Source organism: Lynx rufus, unplaced genomic scaffold, assembly GCF_022079265.1.
Source record: "Lynx rufus isolate CCGP_SWC_20201006 ecotype Redwood Valley unplaced genomic scaffold, mLynRuf1.p SCAF_8, whole genome shotgun sequence".
Lineage (NCBI taxonomy): Eukaryota > Metazoa > Chordata > Mammalia > Carnivora > Felidae > Lynx > Lynx rufus.
The window spans coordinates 55,270,237-55,291,192 of record NW_025814896.1 but is presented as its reverse complement, the minus strand read 5'-3'; the positions used below and the strand labels follow the sequence as shown (position 1 = coordinate 55,291,192).

The following is a 20,956-nucleotide window of genomic DNA, read 5'->3' as shown; positions in this document are numbered from 1 at the left end:
ATACCATATTTGTTTTATCCTTTCATACATCAGTGGACAATTAGGTTATTTCCATGTCTTGGCTACTATAAATAATCCTGCAGTAAGCATGGGTGTGCAAATATGTTTTCCAATTAGTGTTTTTGTTTGCTTTGGATAAATACCCAGAAGTGGAATTGCTGGATCATATGGAAGTTTTATTTTTAATTTTTTGAGGAAACTTCCTACTGTTTCCCATAGTGGCCACACCAGTTTGCATTCCCACCAACAGTGCATGGGGGTTCCTTTTTCTCCACATCCTCACCAACACTTCTTATCTTTTTGATCATAGCCATTCTCATAGGTGTGAGGTGATATCTCGTGGTTTTGTTTTTCATTTCCCTGATACTTAGTGATGGTGAGCATCTTCTCGTGTGTAAAAGACTCAGTTTCGACCCCGGGAGGGAGAAAATACCTTGCAAGTTTGGGATGTTGTCCTGTGGATGAAACATATGCATGAAACCAGCATTCAATATGCAGTACTTTGTCACCATTGGCCAAAATACGTAGATTTAGGGGTGAGAATAAGGGTGTCACCTCTTGTGATTAGAATGTCTGAAGGGTGGCACAATAGGCCACTCAAAATATCCCACTTGGGCATAAGGATTATTTTAAGCTAAAAGCACTTGAAAAACAGCAGGTGCAAGGAGAATGGTCTCCACTGTTTTCTTCCTGAAAGCAAGAGATGTACTCCCATATGAAAGATGTCCTCCCTGTGCCGGGAGGGAAAAAAACATTCTCATCAGCAGATGGGGAGCTGAGGCAGAAAAAAATCTATTCGAAGAGACCTTGTTAAAATACCTCTTATCTTTCTTCAGGTTCCCCATCTATTCTGTTACTTTGCCACAATTGCCTCTCTTTGTACAACCTGGCATAGAAACATATGCCCAGCACCCCTGTGGGTCTTCATTGCCCTGTAGAGGCTCCCACATACATGTAAGAATCTGTGTGCTTCTCTCCTGTTAATCTTTTTATGTCAGTTTAAGTCTCGGATGCAGCTGGACACCCTACCAGGGTAGAGATAAAGTTTGGTGGGAGCCGCCATCTTGATTCCTGCTAAGGGACAAGAGTCCCTCTGCTTTTGTGCCCAAAAGTCCGCACAGTGAACAAGTGTGAAGAAAATAGTTTTGACTTTGCAAACCCTTTTTGTTGTTTGTTTGTTTTTGCAAACCCTTTGAAAGGGATGCAGGGAGCAGGAACCACACATTGAGAACCACCGAACTAAGCCACTGTATGTTGGGCAGTTATTATGTTTTGTAATAGAGGTGGGGGTGGCATAATTTCAATCATTCAAGTGGATGGTGGAGATTTATAGGCAGCATGTGTAGCTCGTGTCTCACATCTGTTCTTAGTTCTGACTCTGCAAATGGCCGTGGAAGGCTGCTCAATGTTCATGGAGACAGTGCTGGGCTGAATGAGCTGACCTTCCTGAATCCTTGGCCTTCTAGTGTGATGCTGTGATTGCCCGACAGCTGAGCACCAGAGTGAGCTTCCTGGACCATAGGGATACACCCCCCCCCCCGACAGAAACCACTCATTTTCTTCCAACTGAAAATAAACCATAGAGACCCATGGGTTAAACAACACCAACAAGAACCAAGAGAGCACTGTGATCAGATGATCAGGTAGGTCCGAGTTGGCAAGTATCGAGAAAATTGGGTCCATAAACCTAGATACCATTATGTGTTCATTTTGGGTAGGATGGTACAGGGAGCTGTGTCAGCTCTGCACTTGCCACGTTTATGAGTATAACCGTGGCCGAGGTTGTGCTGCTGAGCAGTGTGCTGTGTCTTGTTTGAGGACTCCTCTCTCAAAACAAAAATAAAATAAAATAAAATAAAACAAAATAAAATAAAATAAAATAAAATAAAATAAAATAAAATAAAATAAACAAGGGGCGCCTGGGTGGCTCATTCGGTTGAGTGTCTGACTCTTGATTTTGTCTCAGCTCATGATCCCAGGGTCGTGGGATGGAGCTCCGTGTCGGGCTCTGTGCAGAGCGCGGAGCCTGCTTCAGATTCTCTCTGCCCCTCTCCCCTGTGCGTGTGCGCACGCTCTCTCTCAAAAATAAAAAATAAAATAAAATAAATGAAAACAGAAGGACTCATCTCTCTATGAAGTGTATTTATACACATAGCCCTGGGTCAGGTTCCAGAAGAGCATGACTTGTCTTCTGAGAGAGATGCCACCGATTCCCCTGAATTACTTTGCTAGGATTATAGGAACAAAATGTCACATGTCAGGGAATGGGGGGCATAAACCATGAAAACTTATTGTCTCACAGTTCTAGAGGCTGCGAGACCAGGATCAAAAAGCTGGCAGGGTGGGGCCTTTCTGAGAGCTCTGAGGGAGGATCTGTCCCTTGCCTCTCACCTGACTTCTGATCTTTGCTGGCAAGCTTTGGCCTTCCTTGCTTTGTGGGCACATCGCCTTAATTTCTGCCTTTGTGCTCACATGGCATTCTCTGTGTGTGTTTGTGTGTCCCAGTGTGTCCTTTTTTCTTGTTTTATAAGGACACCAGTCATATTAGATAAGCCCCCCCCACCCCCCGCCAACTTATCTAATCATGCTTGCAACAAACATATTCCCAAACAAGGTCGCATTCTAAGGTACAGCGAGTTAGGACTTTGACACAGGGATTCTGGAGGGACACAATTCAACTGATGACACCTCTACTAATAAGAGGAGCAAATTGCTCACCACTAATAGTGGCAAGAGGGAGAATCGGAGGGACTTGGGTAGAAAGGGGGATGGCCAAGGAAGAGCTAGGCGGCAAGGTTTGGGAGAAAAGGGAAAATGCATGTGTCTCCCAGAGATGCCAAGACACTCAGCTGCAGGAGTTGTATCCACATCCAGGAACGGGGCCCTTGAAGTTGTGCAGAGCCCACGGTGGCCCAGTGGCCCGGTGGCCCTGTGTTATGTGTAGGTCAGACCCACGGGAGGGCTGTGGATTCTGGTTACACTGCATGCGGTCTGGGCTCTATTGACGAACAAGGCTCTCAGGTGGGAATAAAGTGAATATAGTTCCTGCCCCAGAGCTGCTAGCTTGTTACCAGCGTGGAACAATGGCCAGCTTCACGTGGAGTGCCTGGGACAGAGTCCTCATAAATTTGATTCGGTGCTTGTGATCTGGGGCTTCATGGCGGTGTTTCACTCTCCTTGAGGTTATCGGCCAGGGCTTAAGGAGGAGGAGGCCAGCAGCCCGCAAGCCTGGTCACGATGCTAGGTGTCGGACGAGAGTGTTCACAAGTTCACGGAAAGCGAATGCTTCTGAGCAGCAAGATGAATCCGGTCCTCGTTCCACGGATACGGCACTGTTAAATCAAGGCGTATCTACCACTGGGAAGCATGGCTCTGTGCTGGCCTCATAAATCGCAGTCCCTGCCATCAGGGACTCAACGTGGTAGGATCCAATTTTCCAGATTTGTTTCTTTGATTGAATGGAAAATACATTTCTATTTCCTCACCACACTATTTTTATATTTGGACCAGAGTTCAGTACTCAATCTTCTTGTTCCCCTCGGCCCTCCGCCTCTCCCGGAGTCCTGTAGTTGAGTGAGGGTCGGCCAGAGGACCTGCCCCGGTGCAGAGAGGCAGTGAAGGGCTGTCTTTCCTAGTACGCATGCAGGTCCTCGAACCCCAGGCCGGCCCAGCAGCGATCCAGGCCGCGATGAGGATCAAAAAGGAAAGGTGATAATAAGAAATAGTTGTTTTGGCTTCCTGTCGTGTCATTATGCTCCTACTTGTGACTTGGTTGCCTTCTTACTTTGGATTTTTCAGATGCTCGTGTCCTTGAGGAGGAGAACAGGAGTTTTGTGTACTATCCCTGATTCCTGGCTTTCCCAAGCTGGTGGCCAGATGAGTTTGGGGATGGGCGTCAGGTATGGACCTGTGCACGGGGACTGCCCGGGGCCCGGAGGAGATGGATGGCGGGTGCTTCTCAGATAAGATAAAGCTACGGAGGAAGTAAAACTGTCACGGGAACAATGAGTCACCTACAAGGACAAGCATGGTTTGTTTGTGTGTGTGTGTGTGTGTGTGTGTGTGTGTGTTTTAATTTATAGTTTCCTCATGTTTGATTTACTTTTTTTTTTTAATTACCACATTGTAACTCTAGATGAGACATGAAGCGACAGACTGAACCATAAGCCACTTAAAAACATCAGGACTCTTAAAATAAATTTTCTGCCAATTTTTTTTTTTTTGTCCTGCCAGATGTGACTTATCTTTGACAACCTAATGACCTAGTAGCCTTGTACAAATATAATTATCTGTATTTTAGAGGAGAAGAGATTGTGGTACAAAGAGAGGAAGTACTTGCTTCAGACCTCAGATGCCTCCACCCCGTTTTTGTAGCCGGAAGGCTGTTTATCTGACACCCTGCCCCCTCTGGTGAAAAGGTGTGTTGGCAGTGTAATGGCCACACCTTTTTAAAAAAATTTTTTTTAATGTTTATTTATTTCTGAGACAGAGAGAGACAGAGCATGAGTGGGGGGAGGGACAGAGAGAGAGGGAGACACAGAATCCGAAGCAGGCTCCAGGCTCTGAGTTGTCCACACAGAGCCCGACGCGGGGCTCGAACTCACGAACCGCAAGATTATGACCTGAGCTGAAGCCGGTCGCTCAACGACTGAGCCACCCAGGCGCCCCATGGCCACACCTTTTTATCCTTGGGACTGCCTTTTCCTAGTGGACGCAAGGTTTTCCCATCTGCATTTGTCAAAGTGCTCCGAGCTCTTGGCAACGGACTGTTCTTTACTCCCATAAGGAAGAGAAAAGAGAAAACATTTCCAGCTTTCTGAAAGGCAACATGCTTTCTGTCTTGGCCACTTACCATCATCCCCAGCCCAACCCGAAAAGATCACCATTCATTTGGGATGTACAAAAGCAATTGCGTCTACGTTACCTTAACCAAGAGACAGAGTTCCATAATTCAAGTCAAAAGTAACCGAAAACAATGAAAAACACATGGTAAAGAATGGAAACAGCATGTCTGTTAAAATACCTTTGCAGTTTGCTTTATCTCTCCTTCCAGACATCCTCCCTAGGGTGGCTCCCTTCTTCTCTCCCCCAACATCCCCGCGTCCCCCTTTCCCTAGCCAGCAGTCATGAAAAGCAGCCTTTGATGTGGGGGTAACCGCTTAACCACCTACCCCCACCCCTTCTGCCAAATTGCAGGGATCGGCTGGAAGCCCAGTGCTTGCTGCAGAGACTCTGAAACAACGCAGAAGGGGCCAGGGCCTCAGGCTGTGATTTGTTTTACATTTTCTGTGGTACAGAAGGGAGGTGAGTTAGGGGGTGCCTGGGTGGCTCAGTTGGTTGAGCGTCCGACTTCGGCTCAGGTCATGATCTCGCGGTCTGTGAGTTCGAGCCCCGTGTCGGTTTCTGTGCTGACATCTCGGAGCGTGGAGCCTGCTTCTGATTCTGTGTCTCCTGTCTCTGCCCCTCCCATGCTCATGCTCTGCCTCTCTCTCTCTCTCTCTCTGTCTCTCAGTAATAAATAAACATTAAAAAAAAAAAAAGGAGGTGAGTTAGAACACACTGCACAATCAATCTGTGCTTGCACACTTAGACACAGAGAGGGCTCGGGTAACAGATGCTCCAGAAGTGTAGACTTCCTGACCACTAGCCACGTTGTTGTTGTTTTTTTAAAGCTTCTCAGAGATTTCTACTCACATGTCCCTTCCACTCTTTGGTGAAGACACTGGCTTCTGTTGTCATTTTTTTTTTTTTTTTCACAAAGACTCCCATTTGTACGAATGATCAGGGAGGAAACCATTTCACTGGTTCTAGCCTCAAGGATCAAGTAGCCATCTGCAGAGGGAAGGACGGCTTAGAAGCGTGTATGAGGAAGCAAGGTGCCCCCGCCACTGTTAGGGTCCAGGAGAAAGGAGAAAGGGAATCTGCAAATTCGGTTACAGCAGTGAATCTCCAACACTTTGACAACAACCCGCCCTAGGAAGTGCATTTTTAAAGTCACAACCACATCACCTAACCCTACACGCCGCCCTGAAAAAACACTGTCACGAAATCATTCTTCTCCTTACGATGCAAGATGCATTCTGTTCCTTTTTATTCTTTTTTTAAAAAATCTGGTCAACATTATGTTATTTTTAGAAATATGCAGGTCTCAATCTGGTAAATAAATGTTATGGCTCACGGTGAAATTATGAAATGGTCCCTTTGTTTGAACAACTCCATTGAGGGCAGGTGCAGGCAAGGGAGAGTTTCTTGTGAACTCATGGTTCCCACATGACCTTGTGGAATGACAGCGGAGAGGAAAAGCACCCGATTTAGGAAAATGTCCTAAAGGGAAATCAAGCTGTGAGTTGGGGTCTGCAGCTCTCAAACGTCAATCATCTCCTGGAGAAAGACACACACGTGATTCTAACTTGGTGGCCTGTATCCTAGCATCTTAAAAGAAATCCTGCTTCTGGGTTTCTTATCTTCCTGGTGAAAGTAATAAAAATGTCTGTGGTTTCAGGAAACTTATGAGCATCAAATAACCCCTCTACACCGTCGTTAAGTTTCCAGCAAAGGAACCCCACGACGGGGGACCTTGGTGCATACGAATGAAGCCTGGGGTTCAGGGACTGCATTTGCCAGTTACACCTGTTGACCTGGCTTATCTATTAAAAGCGCTCTCTTTCCCTTTCGGAGTGCCCCAGTTTGCACCATAAATTCTATGGTCACGCTAACATGGATAATTAAGGAAGTACATCTATGGCACACGAACTATATTATTATTATTGCTTGGTCACAAAAACATATAGACCATGTGTTTATTCGCCCCTGCTTTCTAACCTGTGAATACTTTAAGGCAAGTGTTGGAATAATGCAAATAGGTACCCGCTTCTAAAATTCAAGGTCATGGTAGTCATGGAGACAGAAGCCTCCTGCAGTCTTTGCCCCAGCTCTGCCTACCTGGAGGCACTGAGCCCTTTTCACTGTGACAGCTCCTGAGCCATCCTCAAGTGGAAGGGATGAATATGTGTATATTTAGGGACAGCCCTGTGCCACTCGAGGTGAGGTCGGGATGTAGTTCAACTGCCACAAATTTGGGAGTCAAGGGCTTGCCGAGCCGTGGCCACCCCATCTTCCCCGAACTGCAGTCCGTTCCCAGCTTCTGCTCTCCCCCCGCAATCCCACTTCTTCTGCGTGCACATAAGGCTTCTGCCTTATTTCCTACTCCCTGGTGGAGGAGGGCTCTGTCCAGACCCTGGGAGGTTGAAACCATCATGGCCACCAGCCCCATGTGGAGGCCTGCCACCACCTCGTGCGGCTGACACATGGTCTCACTGGCCCAGTCCCTTTGTTCCTGGTGCATCAGACTGCTCCACAGCTTGTTGACTTTCCCAAGGTCCTTGTGGTTGAGACCTGGGCCACCTCCCTGTCCCAGGTCACCTGAATCCCTGGGCTGTGTGTGCCTCACCGGAGCACCCTGAGCTAGGTTGCCCCAGCTTGTCCCAGAACCTCTGGGGTGTCAATGGGTTCTTCCTGGTTTGCTGCCTTACCAAGGGGCATCCTGGCTCCAGCCCACCCTGGACTGCCCGGACCCCTCACTCCCGTGGGGGAGCTCGGACTGTCTCCAAGCAAGGCTTTCGTTTCCTCTTGGCAACCACTTTTATCAAATGTCTGTGGTTTCTTGAGAGTCAGTAGTTACGTTTGAGGATGAGGCAAGACTGGTTATCTTTAAGATAAAATGTCTGTTGGACTTAACCGTGTTTGGCATCCCATATTACAGGGGAGCAGGGTGGAAAGGGGCAACACTTTCTGTTTACTGTCATATATAAAACTCAAATCTGGGATCCAAGCTTTCCGTTTTCCCTTCATTACGGCAAAGGAAACAAGAGTTACTAAACACCAAAGGGCTTGCTGTGTAATACAGCAGTGTAGTGGTCAAGAAATTGGCTGAGACTCAAATCCCAGGTCTTTCTCTTCGCAACTGGTAGGCAGAATGATGGCTTCTCAAAGCCATCCACGTCCTCGTGTCCAGAATTTACGAAGGGATTTTGCAGATGCGATTGTGCAAAAGGTTTTGAGATGAAGAGATTATCCTGGATTATCCAACTGGGCCCCATGTAATCATAAGGGTCCTTATAAGGGGAAGAGGAAGCAGGAGAGTCAGAATCAAGAGAGACTGAAGATGTTACATTTTTGGCTTTGAAGGTGGAGAAAAGGGCCATGAGGCAAAGAAGGCAGGCAGCCTCTGGAAGCCGGAAGAGGCACAGGAACAGATTCTCCCCCCAGAGCCTCCAGAAGGAGCCCAGCCCTGCAGAAACCCTGATTTTAGCCCGCGGAGACCCTGTCAGACTCCTGACCTCCAGAACTGTGAGATCTTCAATTTGTGTTGCTTTCAGACAATAAACGTAGGGTAATTTGTCACGGCAGCCATGAGAAATGCATACGGCAGCTACATCTGCTCAGCCAAGGTACCTCCTCGGATTTCTGTCTGTTTCTTCACCTTCACACACACGCCTGCACCACGTGGCTGTTGTGAAGACAGGACAACATGGAGCTAGTCAAATGCACAGTCCGCTCCCTGGCACATGGTGGGCGGTCACTTAATGATTGCCGTTACTACTGTTACTGCCTTGTTCAAGCCTTACAAGGACTTGCCTGCTGGGAGTGGTTGCTGTCATCCCCATTTTACGGAGTGGGGTTCTGGGAAGTTGAAACCTTGCCTGAGCACCTTGTAAGTGTCAGAGCTAAAATCCCAGCACTCTTCAGCGCCGTTTTCCTCCCTTCACAAAACGCAGGTGTACCGGGAGTTTTTAGTGCAAACGAAATATACGAAAATGGGTCGTTTGAGCCTCCACCTTTCAACAACACACTTATGTAGCACCTACTGTGCCCCATTTACGGTTGCAGGTGATGGGGATACCTCAGGGAACACAGCCAAGACTCTCTGCTTTAATTGGAGCTTACATATTATTACGGGAGAGACAGATGCCAATACACGTGTCCCTTTGTGGGTGTATATGTGTGTGAGATGATAAGAGCTTTGAAAAAAAAAAGAAAGAAATCGGGGTAAGAAGTAAATCAGGGCAGGGAGCTGGAGAGTGACAGGGAGTGTAATTTCAGATGGTATGTTCAGGGGTGGTGCTTAGATGTGGTGGGAAGGAGATGTGTGGTTTTCTGGAAGGAGAGCCTGATCGATCGGTGGCACCAGCAAGTGCAAAGGTCCAGGGGCAGGGTAACTATCTGGCACAGTTGGGGAAAGGCAGCGTGACTGGAGCATCCTTGGCGGAGGGGAATAGGGAGGAGGTGAGGTCAGCTGGATCATGTCATGCTCTGTAGGTTACATAGCATTAGGATTTTATTTTGATTTGGGAAGCCACAGGAGGGTTTATGAGCAGGCGAGAGACACGGTCTGATTTAAGTTGCAATTAAGATAACAAATTTTGAGGGGCACCTGGGTGGCTCAGTTGGTTAAGCGCCTGACTTCGGCTCAGGTCACGATCTGGCAGTCTGTGAGTTCGAGCCCCGCGTCGGGCTCTGTGCTGACAGCTCGGAGCCTGGAGCCTGCTTTGGATTCTGTGTCTGCTTCTCTCTCTGCCCCTCCCCCTGTCTCTCTGTGCTCTGTCTCTCTCATCAAAAATAAATAAAATATAAAAAAAAAAATTAAAAAAAAAGCTAACAAATTTTGAAAAGAGACTTGTGGTTCAGGTGAGCTCATGTTGGCCTCTGGGGCTGCCTTAGCTGAGGCTGGCAGAGGTTTGAAGAGGCTTCCCAGGAACCGGTGAAGTGTTGTGTATAAAAGTAGAAACAGCCCCCCGTGGGGTTCCAGGATCCTGCCGGAGCGAATTCATAGCCAGACCCGAGGATTGGCTACTGCAGCTGCTTAATAATGAAGCCGAAGGATTTATCAATTCTGTCCAAATTTCATTATTTCAGTGATTGTTGAACATGTCACTGTGAGTTTCCAAACCTTCTGACTTAGTGAGAATTCTATTTTAATTAGAAGATCCTCAGTCCGCCATTCTTGCTGCCGTCTGAGTTTCTCCACCTGAGAGTATGTTAGACATGGCATTGGGTCGTGAATATTTCTCCCCTCACTTGGATGATTGCCCATGCTGGTTAATTCCAGCGACAACACATTTGCAGCTGCTCATTGGATCTTTGCATTTTCAATTTGCAGGAGTAGACAGAGGGGTGCCTCAAAGGAGTTTGGGCACTTTCAAAACGCTTGGCTTTCTTTGCATTGCGTACACGTTATTCTGTTTTCTCGGCACCTAACTGATGGGAAAGTCTCGTTGACGTAGGGACCGGAAGGGCATAATCTTTGGTTCATCATTCTGTGTAGTTAGAGGCGGGGTTGTGAAACAAGGAGACTGTTCTTTCTCACCTGCTTTTTTGCTTACTAAATTATGTTTAAAGAGAGCAAAATTGTTTTTGTTTCCTGATAAATTAATTGATTCTGAACAAAGTTGGAGAGATTTTGACGAAGGAAATTCACGTCTAGAATTTATACAGCATCTCCAATCCTCGTTCCCTTCCTTCAACAGCTCCCCCCGCCCCGACACTTACACATACACATACATCACACCACACACACTTTAAATTCCATCTAAAGAGGCATTATTATTATGATCATTAATTATGTCTTTGTGCTGTGTATCAAGGATGGAAAAGAAATATCAAACCGCTCTCCAAGCCAGTATTACAGAATGGAAACGTACTAGCCAACAAAGAAAACTTCTGGCTCCTTCCTACGCATCTTAGCACTTCTTACCCCTGAATTAAACACAATTTAGTCCAGCAAATATTTTTTAGGCAGCTGCTGTGTACAAGGCACTGTGCTAGCTTTCAGGAGTATGGCTAAGAAGAGTAACACTCTTCCCATGCTCTTGAGAAGGTGCTGAAAATGAAGGAAGAATGTAAAAAAAGAAAAATAAAGGGTAAGTGGAAAGCCCTCACTCATTTTTAAGGCGAGGTTCTTTCTCCATTGTGGAGACTTTTCCAGCAATCTCTGGTCGGATTCCTGTCAGCCCTGGCCCCCGTACTGCCTGGGTTCAACTCCCAGCTTCCCCACCTACTGGCTCTGAGCACCTTACCTCTCAGCCGGGAAGCCGGGAGGGCTCCTCACAGAGCTGCTGTGCGGATCACACGAGCATGTGGGTGTGTGCGTTTGTGTGTGTGTGTGTGTGTGTGTGTGTGTGAGTCACACACGGTGACTCTCACAACAGTGACCGCGAGACAAACACTCACCCCTGGTCAGCTACTGTCACCTGTCTAACCCAGAGCTTCATTCTGTTTTAAGTTTGGAATTCAAATTGGTCCCAGTTCAGATTCTTTACAGGGAGGTTTCTTTTTTTTTTTTTTTACTTTTTGACTTTGGGGAGCCAGGATACCTCTTCATTTTTAGAAGTCTTTAGGTTTTGGTTTTTAGAAGGGTTCAGAGAGAAGAAAGAGCAAGGATTGTCCCTAAACCATTGTTCCTAAACTACCCTTCCCTGCTCAACACACACACATTTCGCTCATCTTTTACCTGTAGGACCACCCTTCACTCTGTGGGCAAATCCCATTTATTTCCATCTCCATACTGTTCACATTCTTCCCCACCTGTCTCTGCCTTTTATAATTCCTTACTTCCTCTAGGCCCCATACCTCTGTCGGTATAAACTTTACAGCATATATCCTTCCTGCAGGAATATTGCCCACCATTTCAGCTAGTGCATATGCCTTTCAAACCACACTATTCATTGCATATGACCTTAAGATTGCTCTTTTGTGATTCAAATGCCAACCAGACTACCAACCTTGAAGCCAGACCAGTTTAAACTTGGTTGCACCTTCTGCAGTGGATAGCTCTGTTCTAAGTCAGTTTCCTTGTCTAAAAACCAGGACTAATATGCTTAATTGACTGAGCCACCCAGGCGCCCCGGGCATACTCTGCTCTTGAGCAGTTGCACTGTTGATCATTTTCATTATTATATACATGTTGTCACATTGCTCTTTGTGCCTTTGTATTATCCATTTTGTCTTACTATGAGGGAAATGAATTAGAGAGAAGTAGAATAATCAACATCACATATTTTGTGTGTTTTTGTGCTCATGCTAAACCATGGACTGACATTTTGCAATTAGTCTAGATTTATCAGACAAAACTGAGCCCAGACAGAAAGCACTCTGGTGGCTTTTACTTAACATGAAAATAGTCAGTTCCTCCTGCCTCTTCAGATACCCTTACCAGCTTCATGCTGACTAGACACTCCCAGGCAGGGAAAGAAGGCTCACTTCCTAAAAACCAAAATGAAATTCTTGCACTTTCCCCTTAAAATCTAATTATACATGTCTTCCTTATTAAAAATTTTTTAAATTTTTTTAACGTTTATTTATTTTTGAGACAGAGAGAGACAGAGCATGAACGGGGGAGGGTCAGAGAGAGAGGGAGACACAGAATCTGAAACAGGCTCCAGGCTCTGAGCTGTCAGCACAGAGCCCGACGCGGGACTCGAACTCACGGACCGCGAGATCATGACTTGAGCCAAAGTCGGCTGCTTAACTGACTGAGCCACCCAGGAGCCCCTTAAAAATTTTTTTAATGTTTATTTTTGAGAGATAGAGAGAAACAGAATGTGAGGGGTGAAGAGGCAAAGAGAGAGGGAGACACAGAATCTGAAGCAGGTTCCAGGCTCTGAGCTGTCAGCACCGAGCCCAAAGCGGGGCTCAAACTCACGAACCACAAGATCAGGGCCTGAACCGAAGTCAGCACTTAACCAACTGAGCCACCTAGGTGTCTCCAGATTATACTTTAAAATTAGTTATATTCTGATAAAAATTGCTTATCTAAAGCTCAGTTTATGTTTTTTTTTACTACCCATCATTATTATTCCCAGCTATTATGGATATGTTAATATTCTGGCTAAATGAAAGAAGTCACAACATCATGTAAAGATCACCAATTTTCAAAGAATTAAAGTTTGAATACATGGTAAAAGGACATCGATCATAAATTGAACAAAAGGTAAATTAGCAAATAATCTGAATATATATATATATTTCTTAATTATAATTTATATTTCCCTGTGTAATTTGTTTTTAGATCCATTTTAAATATATCAATCTGGATAACATAGTGAGAATTTTTTTTTTCCCTCCTTTGTAAAGCTAGTATTAAATTAATGGCTGGTCTTAAAATCAAGGACCTCTTAGAATCAAGAAATTGTTAAGATAAAAATGAATGTGCTAAGACTACACATAAGTTTTCATTTTCTTCTCTCTGCTGGTCTGTATTTTCAAGGGTGAGCATGTGCACAGTAAGAAAAAACAAAAGAAAACATAAACACTGTGAATATAATCTCTTCACCTCTTTGTTTAGTGTTGTTAAAAACAAAACAACAGGCCCCAAATGGAGTCACTTATGCTAAACTCCACGTCACCAAACTGAGACTTAAAATTAGTTACAATACCGGCCCCTTCCAAAAATGGAATTGTAGACCAGTCGATGAGGAATCCCTTAAGCAGCAATAGTTAGGTCATCTGCTGGATTGACGCCTGCCATTCCCTAAAGGAAAGTAGCCTTGCAATAACCAGTCTACTTCCGGCCCCCCCCCAACCCCCCACGTGTAACTTCCTTGTTCCTGCTCCCTTCTGTCTATAGAAGCCTTCCTTTTTGCATAACTCCTCAGAGCTCCTTTTTACCTGCAGGATGGGATACTGCCCAGTTCACGAATCGTTGAATAAAACAATATGATCTTTACAATTTACTCAGCTGAATTTTGTTTTTTTGACAGTGGGGAGAGGACGATTTAAACTCAGTTTCTTGGCCACCTATTTTAAATATGAAACCCTTTAGACACCAGTAGATAGTTTGTAGGTCCCTGTGTTAAGGGCTTATCAGATTACAGAGAGAATATGATGTGGCCTAGCCTCAGGGATCTGGAACCAATGGAGAATTCTGGAAGCATTCAATGGGATGATGAAATTTAATAGTGCAAAATGTGTTCAAAGGCAGGCAAGATTGAGTGAGTAGTCGGGGAATATGTTTAGGGGAAACTGAGCAACTCTTCATGGAAGTTATATATTGAAATATTTTCTTTTTTTAATTAAATTTTTTTTTTAAAATTTATTGAGAGAGAGAGAGACAAAGAGAGAGAGAGAGAGAGAGAGAATGAGGAAATCCCAAGCAGGCTCTATGTTGTCAGCATGGAGCCTGACTCAGGGCTTGGTCCCACAAACTGTGAGATCATGTCCTTAGCTGAGATCGAGTCAGACGCCTAACCAACCCAGGCATCCTAGAAATATTTTCTCAATATTGGAAAAAAGCACCCCAAATTTAATCGTCTGAGCTGGTTGATTAGTTGGCTACATCATTAAAAACAAAAACTCTTGTCAGATTAGCTAGATCTCAAAATGTAATCGGTTTTCTTACAACACACCTTGTTATAAACTTAGCAGTAAAAAATTCAAATAACATTTCTCAAGAAACAAATAAAACAACAAGAGACCTATACAGAGCAAGTATGTGATAAGACAACATTAGCCGATAACCAAGTGTTAATACTATCTTTGGACCTCGAAGTATTTAAAAAAAAAAACTGGTCTGACAATATATTTTTTTTTAGATTGGCCCTGATACGGTGCCTTGCAAAGATTATGACTCTAGGACATTTGTATGTATGCTGCCTATCGTCATAATATGTCATTCCATCAGTATTAACATCATTGTGCAACCGGCCCAGCATTACTCAGTCCTGCACATTTGCTCATATCCTGCTCTAGAAATTAGTAAAATATTAATGCGGTTCCTTTAAGCACACAACAGCTATCTGGACTTCTGAGCCATCAGCCATAATAAGTCACCTTGCATAAACATACTTTCCAAGGGTAATCAGACTCGTCAATAATTTGCATCCTCACCCCAGGCCATCCGAAAATTCTGTCAGGGAGAAAAAGCTCCAGGGTACTGTGGTTTTCCCCCTCCAGTGTTTATCTTATAATTGTTTTTTTTTTTCTTTTTCCTCTTAAGAAAAAGCTTTCTGGTGTTCCAAACTCAGTGTAATTCCTGATTCGCACTCAGAGAGGGGAAGATGAACAAAGGGCTCTCTCCAAGTTCTTTATATTCCCGGAGGCACCTGCTGTAGATCTGGGGAGGGCAGGTTCTGTTCTCTCCCCACAGCAGGAGCTGGCTGCTGGTGGGAGCCAGCTGCCGGTGCCACCTGGGTCTGTGCTTGGGGTCCGCAAGTCCACAGTGCCGGAGAGCTCCCTCCAAGGGCACAAAGGCTGCACGGCTGGCATCTAAGCCTGTGCAGACATGGGAAAGGAAGGGTGGCAAGGGAGAGGAGGAAACTTACCTGTCCTGTCTTCTGCCCTCCAGCCCGACCAAAGGGGACCACGGCAGCACAGGGCCAACGACCCTGTTGGATTGCCCCAACCGTGTATGCAGCTGCTGGCCAGGTGCCGCCTCTTGTCAGCAGGGCTATAAATAAGGCACTGTCCAGAGCTCAGGAGATAAGAACCCAACCCCTTGCTCCCGCAAGCCTTTTAAGGTATCCAAATTAAAGGAGCCTCAGCCCCCAGATGGGAAGGGGCTGCTGGCTCCCCATTTGGCCTGCCCGCCTCAAGGACATCCCAGGCCCCGCATATGTTCCAGCAATTCAAAGAGCAGTGGAAGGGGGAAGCCACTGGGCTGGGAAGGGATCTCACTTTGTCTGACAACCGGCAGAGCCTCTGGGCAGGCTGCCTGAGGCTCCATTGCTGGGAACCCCTCAGATTAGGGGGCTCGCCTGGAGGCACAGAAGGGGAAGGAAACTTCCCCCAGGACACAGTGCCTCTGTAGGGTGGTGTGGATTTTTATCACTGCCTCTTGGAAGGAGCACACTGACCATCTCCCCTGGCTTCAGGGGCATTTGTTTGGGTGAAAGAGATTCGACGAAGACCAAGGATCGGCTTAACACTGGGCATGTGGGAAGCTAGAAGAGGAGTGCATTTACAGAAGCCCTCTCTCCCCAGCCTCCCCGCTCATGCATGGTTGGGAGGGATGCGTGGGCTGCCAATCCCTTTCTTTATAGAGTTATTATAGAGATTTTTAGAACCATAGGCTAGAAGAGGAGAAAGAAGACAGATTGGGGATGCAACAGTTCCTGGGTCACCCCTGAATTTCTTCTTTCCAGAAGGCGTTTCATCCATGGCGAGGGGTGGGGAGAAGGACAGCCGGGGTCGGCTATTTGGCAACCGCCGCCCGCGTTACCACCGCAGTGGCTCCACGTCTGGGAATTTATCCCGAGGAAAGAATCGTGGATGTGGACGGGGATACAGCTGCAGGGACATTTCTTGCAGCTCTTTTAATAACTGGGGAAAGTTGGAAACAGCCAAAATGACTAACAACAGAGACTTAAGGTTAAACGAGGAATAGTATAGCTATAAGGGGAACGCTGCAACCTTTAGAAATGTCATAGAAGAGTACTTAATAGCATAGCAACAATATTATGATATACTTGTAGTAAAAATGCAGGTCACTTTAAGGGAAGGTTGTTGGGTGTATGTGCAAAAAGTTGCTCCACACGCATACTCTGGAAGGAACGTGTGCCAAATGTGACAATGTGGCTATGGCTGGATGATGGGATTACGGCTGATGTCGTTTTCTTCTTTGGCTTACACGTCATCTCTAAATTGCTCGCGGTGATCTTGCATTACTTTTATCACAGGAACATTCATTTCATTTGAAACCCAAGTGTCTGAAAAGCAAAAAAGAGCTTTCTGTGTTTCTGCATTAATGGACCCAACTTGATTTTAGGATTACAGAATTCCTTGGGGTCTCCCCAGAATTTGGAAAAACCTGTGTTGGGGTCAGTGGCTTTTTTTTCAATACCGATACGAACAGTATGATGTAGAACGCCAGTGGAGTCCCTGAGTGCCCCTGTCAGGGCGAAGGTGAGTCAAGAAGAGAGAGAGGAGAAAACAACCACAGCCACACAAAAGAAAGTAAAGTATGCACAAAGAGAAAGAGGAATCTGAAAATAAGAAAGCTTATGTAATAGGGGTGATAGAAAATACCCATCTGCCCTTTATCTGACCTAATCTGTCCCCATCTATGCTCTGACTGGGACATAATAAAGGCTCTCTGTGCTTTTATTCGAAGAATGTGTCCTCCTCAAGGCATTTGAGGGGGGATTGTTGGGATGGAGGCTCATTGTTGGGATGAGCGCTGGCTGTTGTATATGAGCCAATTGGACAATAAATTATATTTAAAAAAAAAAAGAACGTGCATGTCCTGAAGACGCCTTCCTTTTTGATCGTATTGGACTTAAGGAATGACCTCCACCTTGACTGTGTGGAGGGAGCACGTGTCACTGACACATGTAATTGGAAGAGGGGCTCCCCTCTCCCTGGGCTCCCAGGGCTGGAGGTAGAGCAGGGCCCTAACACTCTAATGTCCGCGCTTCTGGCTGTAGGCACTAGACTGGGGTCCCTCTATGGATAGGACCTGGTCTACAGCCCACAGTGGGTGGTGTCAAAGCTTTCGCGTCGCGTTGCTGTTACAGGAATAGGCTCTCTCTCAGACACCACCGAGTGACAGAGCCTGGAATCTGAAGCTGAGCAACGCTCAGGACTGTTCTTTGGAACTTGGGGTGCCAAAGATCTTCTTGGATGGCCCCGTCTGTGTTAGCTCTAGCCACCTTCCTCAGGTTTCAGCCGGCTTACTCACGGGCATGTGCCCTGCAGATATCTGATGGGAAGGGAGACTCTGGCCTCAGGTCAGGCCCTGCGGGTCGGGGCACAGTGTCCCTCCACAAGGGAAGAGATTAGTGCAGGGGAGGGTGAAGGGGGCTCCTCTTGGAGGAAGTTGGGCTGAAGCCAGGCACTGGAGCCTTCGTGACAGGCAGCCTATCAGGGCTGCTGTACGGGCTCACCAGCCTGTGGGGCTCTGGCCTGAACTCCAGGAACAGCTGTTGGAAGCATCCCGGTGTGCCGTTCTCCCTCCTCCATGCTGACTCATTCCCGCCCCTTCACAGGGGCATACTGCATGCACACAGTCTTGGGGTGGGTGGCACCTGACACACTGTGCCTGCTGACAGTCACCCCGGAGCGGGTGGGAGGGAACAGCATCTGCCTTCGGGGGCTGCGTCCCAGGATCTGAGCGGCGGTCAGGGACAATTAGACGTGGATGTGGCTCTTGCTTCTCTTCCACAATAACGACAGAAAAGGCTGACAGGTGTTTCTTGGTCCCATTTCCCAAATCCCAGAGACCAAAGCCAAAGGACATATAGGTCTGGAACAAACACTGAAAAAATTTACTTTTTAATATTTATTTATTTTTGAGAGAGAGAGGCGGAGTGCGAGCAGGGGAGGGACAGAGACAGAGGGAGACACAGAATCCGAAGCTGGCTCGGATGACACCGTGGGGCTCGAACCCATGAGCCACGAGGTCATGACCGGAGCTGAAGTCGGATGCTTAACCGACTGAGCCACCCAGGCGCCCCTGGAACAAACATTTTGATTTGATTCAGCAAATATGCCTTGAGTCGCCGCCCAGGAACCAGAAACTGGTAGGCTCAGGATGGCAGGAAGATAGAGACCCCTCCAGAAGACGTGTGAGCCCTAGAAGTGTGCTCCTGGCCACCAGCCTGCTTGAGGGCACCTCACCACTGCCAGCATCTCTGCTCCCGGGGCCCATGCTCACAGGGCCTTCGCCCGTGGGGCTCATGAAATCTCATTCACCCATCAGGACTCTTCACTTTTTGTGAAATAAATATTCACTGAGGACGTTCCATGTTCCAAGCACTTGGCTAGATCCGGGAGCCTCAACTCTGAACACATAGAAGACCCTTACCTCGAGGAGCTTAGAGTCTGTCTATCAGGGGTTGTACTCACACGGCCCGTGAGCCTGAGCCTCTCACCTTAAACCCGGAGCATCTTTCTCTCGTGGTCACTGTAGACGCCATTGACTGTTGCTGCCCCATCCTCACCCCTGTCACCAATGCTCCTTGCTGTGGTTGGGTCGGGCAGGCTTAACCTTTCCGTGAAGCTGCTTCTGCTGCTTCTGGAAGCTAGCAGAGCTGAGTTTTATAAGTGGGATAGGATGCCTCCCTCAGCCACCTGATGGGGCACTAGGCCCTCTGCTGTGGAGCCAGGAGCCAGAAGCGTGTGCCTTTCATCCATCTCCAGGGCCAGGGTGGCCTCCTAGCCTGCTTGCTGCCGGGACGGCCTTTTCCTCCTCACCCTCCCTGAGATGGGAAGGCCCAGGGAGCATATGCCCCTGACCCTAGCTGGAAGGAACTCGTCTCCTTCACCCCACACAGATTTTTCCCCTGTTGGATTAGTAGATTCTGTGGCAGAAGAAGATGAGCTAGTCAAGGAGCCAGAGAATGAAGAGCCGATCAGGAGAGGAAGCGCTTAGGGCAGAGGCCAGAAGCCTGGAGGGGACGGACGGTCTCGGGAAGGGGGGCCTAGACCAGCGTCACCTCTTGTAGACTGGGAAGAGCCAGGGTGAAGCAGAGTCCTGTTCTTCTATACGGAGAAGTCCTCAGACGCAGACCCAGCATGCGTCACGGGTGCCACAGAGAGTGGTTTCTGAAACGTGTTGCCTACTGAGTGCTCATCCGCAGCAGCGGGGAGGACGCGCCCGATCCTTGCTGCCATGTCTTGTTTTCCAATGAATACTTTTCGTGATCTAGCGACTCCATTTGCTATCGCTGAAATCTCTACATAAACATTCCTTCTGCACTTCCCAGAATAATAAACAGGCCAGCAAGGCTGCATAAACGTCCCATAGTGTAAATATGTCTGCGAACGGCCCTGGAACGTTTCAACCTGAAAAACAGCATCACCATTTGTTGGTGTGATAGAGTCCAGGCAGCTCTTCTTTTTTGGACTTGGCTTCTGCTGAGCTAGTTTGGGTATTGAAATAAACCACGTTACCCAGCCAGACAGTTAACTCAATAAGGACAGGGGTCTCAGTGTCCTTCCTGTTAGCGGGCACATATGTGAGAAGAAAAAAGCCTCAGCTTTTCTCAGCTAAGGTTCTCTTGATCCAACAGGTCACCTGGCTTCAAGACAGGTGACAAAAATACACAAAAATGCCTATCAGATCTGCTCTGGGAATCTTTAGCATGTGGTTCACATGTTGATAACAGCTTGGTGATTCTTTGCCTAAAGTTACTTGTAGTTCAGTAGGGATCAACAATTTTGATCAAAGGGACGGACCTTTAACTGATGGCCAGTTGAGACTTAATTAGGAGCTGAAGGAGACTTTGGGTCCCTTCCTAGCCTCTGCATCCAGACATGAAGCCTCTCCCAGATGTGACCCATCTGTTGCTGTAGATAATCGGCTATAATTAGGTCAGCAAGCCTATGATTCTAGAACCATTTACAATAATGGAGACATTTGCATGGTGGAGACATTGGAAAAACCCTCCCTGTCCCCCAGAGGGGTGATGTTAGGATTCCTGGAGTGGCAGCATGGAGGGATGTCTTCTGTTTGCCCCCCTCCCCCGCCCCGCGACCCCCACCTTGACCTTTGCTCTGTGCCCAGGTGGCTGATGTGAACAAGCATCAAAGGGTTCATTTGTTCTCTGGGTTTTGCTTGGGTTTAGCCAATAGAAGGAACCAGCAAGAAATCAGAAGACAGGACAGTGATGTCAGATCCTTGGTGCGTGGATCCTCCCTGCAGGGATGCTGCAGGTGAGCTGTCTCCCTCTGGGAAGGCCCCTCTCTGGGCTCTGGGAACAGTTCCTTCTCCTTGACCTAAGGATGAAGGGCATCATGACTCTCAAGGTTCTGCACTGACCCTCATTGGTTTCCCCAAATGCTCCCCACACCTCTGTTAATAGTTCCTTTGTTAAAACTCTCCTCCTGGGATGCCTGGGTTGCTCCGTCGGTTAAGCATCCAACTTTTGCTCGGGTCATGATCTCCCGGCTCGTGAGTTCAAGCCTTGCGTTGGGCTCTGTGCTGACAGCTCAGAGCCTGGAGCCTGCTTCATATTCTGTGTTT

At 47.1% G+C, this 20,956-nt stretch overlaps 1 protein-coding gene across 1 annotated transcript in view; it reads right to left on the bottom strand.

Moving 5' to 3' along the window:
• Window positions 1-15,398, bottom strand: part of FHL2 (four and a half LIM domains 2) — a 67,178-nt gene extending 51,780 nt beyond the window's left edge. The window contains exon 1 of the mRNA XM_047068710.1: window positions 15,318-15,398. The gene's annotated coding sequence lies outside the window, so the exon portion shown is untranslated. The remainder of the gene's footprint in view (window positions 1-15,317) is intronic.
• Between the last annotated feature and the right edge of the window lie 5,558 nt (window positions 15,399-20,956).